This window comes from Henckelia pumila, chromosome 2 (assembly GCF_033568475.1).
Source record: "Henckelia pumila isolate YLH828 chromosome 2, ASM3356847v2, whole genome shotgun sequence".
Taxonomy (NCBI): domain Eukaryota; kingdom Viridiplantae; phylum Streptophyta; class Magnoliopsida; order Lamiales; family Gesneriaceae; genus Henckelia; species Henckelia pumila.
This window is the reverse complement of record NC_133121.1, coordinates 30305164-30311423: the sequence shown is the minus strand read 5'-3', so window position 1 is coordinate 30311423 and position 6260 is coordinate 30305164.

Sequence of the window (6260 nt, the reverse complement as noted above, 5' to 3'; positions counted from 1 at the left end):
CATTCAAGAGACTTTGCTTGAATGCCCTTCCAAAACCACATACTATGTGTTTATATATCTTGTATTTGCACATTTACTTGCTTGTTTGACTTAGCTTGTTATTAGTTGGCTTTTACTCTTATGCTTCTAGATTTTGATGCATTCATCTTGAGCCAACAACCCTTTGAGATTTGAAATGGCAGATTCGCCAAAAGAATACGGATGTTTGGATATATATAAAGGAACCTAGGAGATAGATAAACTCCTATGGTTAGAAACTTGATATAGTATGCCAAAGTCTGGGAAAAGAGCTCAACGCCACCCCGAAAGGGAGAGTAGGTGGGAGATTTGTTGTGTTCTTATTCCCCGGGATCCCAAGAACCGATATAGAACTTGATAGCAGATTTTTAAAATCATGCATTGCAATATATTGGTTTAATGCTTGTTGAGATGTTTATATGAGTATTTCTTTGAACTATATGTTATGCATGATCTAGTTGTTTTATACTGGGATTCAATTCTCACCGGAGATATCCGGCTATTTCTATGTTTGTATGTGTGCATGGGAATAGATGGGGCGAGCACAGGACAAAGAAGGTTGTAAGAAGAACGAGATCAAGATTAGCATGTGGTGATTTCGGGTATAAGAAGTAGAGTTGTTGTAAACCTTTGTATCTAGATCTTGTGTATGTTTTGTTATAAACATTTGCACATAAAGACTTGTATGTATGGCAAGAATAAGAGCATTTGAACATATAGATATGTAGGTTTGTCAAGAACAAGAGTATGTAAGATCTTATGGTTGTATGTCAAGTTCCTTGTTTAGTTACTTGATTAGTTCATGGATTTGCATGTTTTCATCTAGATTTTGATGTTAAATTCATGTTATATATGTTTGTCAATGTTTGAGAATCAAAACAGGGACAAAGACATCATTTTTCAGCTGTTTGGAAGGCAAATCAGAGGGCCAAGCGCGCCCGCCCAGCCCAGCCCAGAGGCGCGGCCGCGCCTAACCAAAGCACTTTGAGTGCCTTGGCCCGAGCCCTATGCGCGCCCACGCGTCAAGGGTTCTCTAAAAAAAAAAAAAAAAAAATTTGTCGATCTTTTCGCGACTCGTTTTTGCGTCGCCAAATGTAAGGTTTTGCGTCGCCAAATGTCTTGTATTATTTATTTAATTTTTAAGTAGATTAATATTCTGATTGAATATTTCTTGTTATTAATTGTCCTATAAGATGAGATTAGTACCCGAGGTCCCCACACTCTCCTGGAGCGATGGAGTCCAGGGGCACAGGTTCTTCAGCAACAGGAATCAATGCTTGTTCACTCACGGGATGTGGTGACATAGGTGTTGGAACACCTTCCGAAACATCCTCTTTGTAGCCCATATCCGATTGAATATCTTGAGGATCAAAACCTTTTCCTGCCATTTGAATTTTACGAGAGTGAAAATCAGAGAAAAAATTAGGGCAAGATGTGAGCAGAGGCTATGAAAATAAAGAGAAGCGAGGATTGAAACAAGGAAATCATGTATTTCCAAAAACAGATAAATACCCAAATATATAAATCACTCAACCTTTCCTATCATCACTCGTATTTACAGCCTTGCTAACGGTAAGAAAGTCAAATGGTAACAAATTCTAATCCTAACGGCACTCTAATTTGATTAGGAAACAAATCTCTTTAATTTTACCCGATAATCTAGGCCCAAATATTTCACCAAATTTTTTCAAAATTAACTCCTCATCAGAATATGACACCACTGAAACAAAATCCAATCCCATTCAAATTCAAAAATTCAGAGGATAGGGAAAAATTCAAAATTTTTGTTTGATCAGAATTCATAACCTTTCGGCCAAAGATATTCACAAATAAAAATATGCATGTCCTAATTATGTCTAAAAATAGAGTGTGAAAGAAATTAAAATGCAATCATATGCACAAATATATGTTGACAAATGAGGTGTTTTCCACGATGTTGGCAACATCTCCCAGCAACACTTCAGGATTCTAAAAAAATTTTGATATCAACTTTATTATTTTTACAGAAGTGGTAGCCTGCACACTAAAGGTACGATCTTCAAATGGACCCCTTTAGGTAGCTTTTTTCCATTTGCTTCTGATTATCAATCAAATTTGATGATTGACTCAATTCAAGCTTAATCATTATTGTTCTTTTGTTATTCTGATTTTGCAAAGTCACTTTTCATTTGGGACATGATCATGGAATACATGAACGTCCCTCCACTACTTCGTGACTTAGTCAGAACTTTTCTTTGATTAATCCAAATTTAACTGTAAAAATTTGCAAAGAATCCTGAGTGAAAACTAGTCAATGGTTACAAAGTATCCAACACATCACAAAACAGAATGAATGCATGAATGCAATATGCCTAAGATTGTATTCTGTCGACTAGTATTTATTTAAGATTCCGCAGCGTTTTTCTGATTACTGTTTATTGCATGCTTAATTAAGATTTAAACACTGATTAGTAGAGGATCCGAGTTGGGTCACTACAAGCTCAGTTAAGGATAATACCAACTTTTTAGATGCTAAGCAAGCATTCAAGAAGTTCAATGAAATTAAAATAATACTTACAAATCGATCAAATGGTTTCCCATCCACAAACAAATCAAAATTTGGCGAAGCCTCAATTTTGTACTTAGTTTGCAATTATTGAATACTTTTCAATGTCGATTTTCACCACTTGGATCTTATCTTTCATTAAAGAACCACTTCTTCCAGAAGAAGAACCATGAACTGGTAAGGACCGCTCCTAAAAAGATCAAAAGCGGAATCAATTTCAATATAAATTTAAGTGAGAAGTTGACAGCACTTGGCATCCATACTTAGCTCAAGCAAGATTAAATTTAACACATTTTGTCACGCCCCGCTTCTGGGTCGGGTGACATCGGCGTTGCTTTCAAATAAAATCCAAAAACAACCAGCCTTAGTACATAATTTAACTAAAACCAGTCTATTTCATAAATAAATTCCAAAATAAATCTTCTGTACAACTCAAAATTCTCAAATATGGAATAAACTTGCGGAAATGTCTTACAACTTAAAAATAAGAATAATAACTATAAAATAAAAAAAACTATCTTCATCACCATCTCCAAAGCATGTCTTGTTCTTTCTCCTCTAATTGTTCTTCGGTACCATCTGGGAGGAAAATTGAGGGGTGAGTGTTTTGGAAAACACTCAGCAAGTGGGGGCAATTCGAGACATGTAACAAATATATGCATAACCATAGGAACACAACACATCATGAACATAAACATAAACATAAACATAACTTAATACTTGGGCCCTCCAGGCCGAAACATCATCTTGATACATAAACTTTCGTCACATGAACATAAGCACTGAAATTCATCTCCTTTCCATGGTTTACTGTCTCCTATATGTTAATCCTCTAAGGAGCGAGACCATGTCCTATATGTTAATCCTCTAAGGAGTGAGGCCGTACAACAGTTACAATCCCACCATATAAGGGTCATATCATTACCATATCCATTCGAATCATAACAGTGCTCGACAACATATATGACACAACATGAACAAACATGACACGAACAAAAGACACTTGCTTGAACGAAATTTTGAAAACCAAATACCATGACTCATACAATGAATATTTTTAAAACCACATCAAGAAATATACATACAAAAGCCCACTTACGAAATTTTAGTCATGTTCCAGGTATCAGAAACATATCGAACCATCGGATCAAATTCAAATTTGGTCTGAACATTCCTAAGGATGTTATCTAAATTGTGAATGGTGTAGATCTGGTTTCAACATCTTTTGGATTCATTTCTTGTCCACAAACAGAAGCTGCTTCTTTCCCGAGTAGAATCTGTGCATAATTCTTGAAAAAATAAGCGAAAAAGTTATATCCGTTGGATCGGGCTTAGACTTCATATTGATAACATCTTATACTACAATATGAACAATGGAGATCGGATTCTTATCTCATTAGCATTGCCGAATAATTTCTAGGCCAAGGCTGCTTTTTCAAACTTGAAGAAAATTTTTGTAGCGTTTCGTCTACTCTTCCATCTTGTCTCACACAAAATTTGAGAGAAATTGTGGTGTGATTTTTTCTGAGGGTTTGAGAGTCTATTTATAGGCACCAATAGTACTCAAGATCAATTAGGATACCTAGGTTTCAAATTTTGAATAAGACTCTATCTCCAAGATTTGATTAGGATTCTATCTCCAAGATTTGATTCTTTCTAAATCTCAGATAACTTGAAATGTCTATTCTACTTATCTTTCATATATTTTATCTTGATATGCAAATTTTCAAAATCCAAATTTTTTGATATTTATTTATCTTGGTACAATCACCTTTAAAATAATCAAGAAAACACAAGATTTAATATCTTGTAATCCTTCGAAAATCCGGGGTTTCACACATTCCATATTCCCCTCCCTGACCTGAACTAAATCCATCGCTTATTGCTTTTTGCACTCACTTCGCCTTGAGTTGCAAGGTGCGCCCCCCCCCCCCCCCAGTGAGTACAAAAACGTGCTATCGACCGACGGAAAAGCCTCACTACTCTTTATCGGAGGCATTGGTCCAGGGAAATAGGCTTCTCCTCACAAGAATACACGGAATAGATAGATGCTAAACTCCAGCATTGAATAGATCGCCGGATAAGAATATTTGCCCATTAGCAATGAAAATTACATTAACAGATATATAAGATGAAACATCCCCTGATTCCTCATGGGACTATCCACTGACCCCACCTTGCTTTAACACATTCCATCTTCTCCTCCCTGACCTGAACTAAATTCGTCACTTTTCACCAAAATCAAACAAATAAATTCAAGGAAACCCACGATTTCGTGAAGGATTCTTGGAAAAGCTTATCTTATACAGTGGAAGATAGAAAAAGAGTAAAAAAAAATTTTTAAATGCTCACCCGAAAAGAAAATAGACGATCTCTTGCATAAACAAAATGTTAGAAATTTGATTCATATCAAATCTCTTCGAATTCAGGAAAAAAACATTCTGAGCGCTTGCAAGTCTGTCAATTGTATCAAAATTCTCATTCGATGAGCTTCGTTCTTCGATGTTGGCAGCGAGCTTCTCATTATATTTCAAGAATGAAAATTTGTGATGGGGCTACGAGTGCGAATCTGTAATGGTTTACTTGTTGAATTTCGAAGGGAGAGCAATGGCGTTACGACATTACTTTTAGTCCACATATTTGGATTACGAAATGGTCAGACATAGGCGGGTCAGGTCGTTAGATCATGGGTCAAAGTCTGCCTCATGAAAATAATCTGTGAGATGGTCTCACAGGAGTTTTTGCCAAATAGAATTAACTCGTTTAATCAATATAGATTCATGAGACTGTTGACATAAGATGATGCATGCTTACAATATTTAAAAGATGCTGAAACCGGTGTTTTTATAATCAGACCGATAAATTCTTAAAAAAATGGTTCAACTAGCCGGAACGGAATATTTTTATATTGTATAAAATAATAAAATATATAGTAATTGATATATTTTAAATTTTCAAAACCTTAAATATATGTATATAATATATATCTCTATGCATATATATATACACACACCGAAGTTTAACATCTAAACAACATATGTATAATCAAAATATCAAATATAATTATTTAAATATTTTATAAATAAAAAATAAATCAAAATAAGCTCAAATAATACTTAAATACTATTTTCAAAAAGTTTAAATCAATATCATGTATATGTAGTCAAAAATAAAACTTTTAAATTTTAAATATATGAAATAAATATTTTTGTAAGTGATATAAGAAGTAATTAAAAATTTAAAAAACTTAAATTTTTTAAAAACATATTTTTTTAAAAAAAATAAGATGAACCGATCGAACTGGTTCTTGGCCGGTTTTGACCGGTTCTGAGAGGGTTGACGAAAAAATAATTTTTTAGATTATTTCGGACCGAACCCGTAATTAGTTCGCGGTTGAACCGATCGATCGGTTTGATTTTTAAAACATTGACTGAAATCTTAACCCTGGTTACTAATTATTATTATTATTATTATTATCATGTAAAAGAGTCATAAAAAATAATATGATTTTTTGATGTGTTTAACTTTAAATTACAAAAACAAACTCACAAAACAATTAAATTATAAGAAAAAAAGGTTTTAAAATAAAATATTATATTACATACACACAAAATAATATTTACATACATTACATAAATAATGTGTGTACACTGTCCATCACCGCCGTCCGGCCGCGGTAATTATTGGGCAGTTCTCC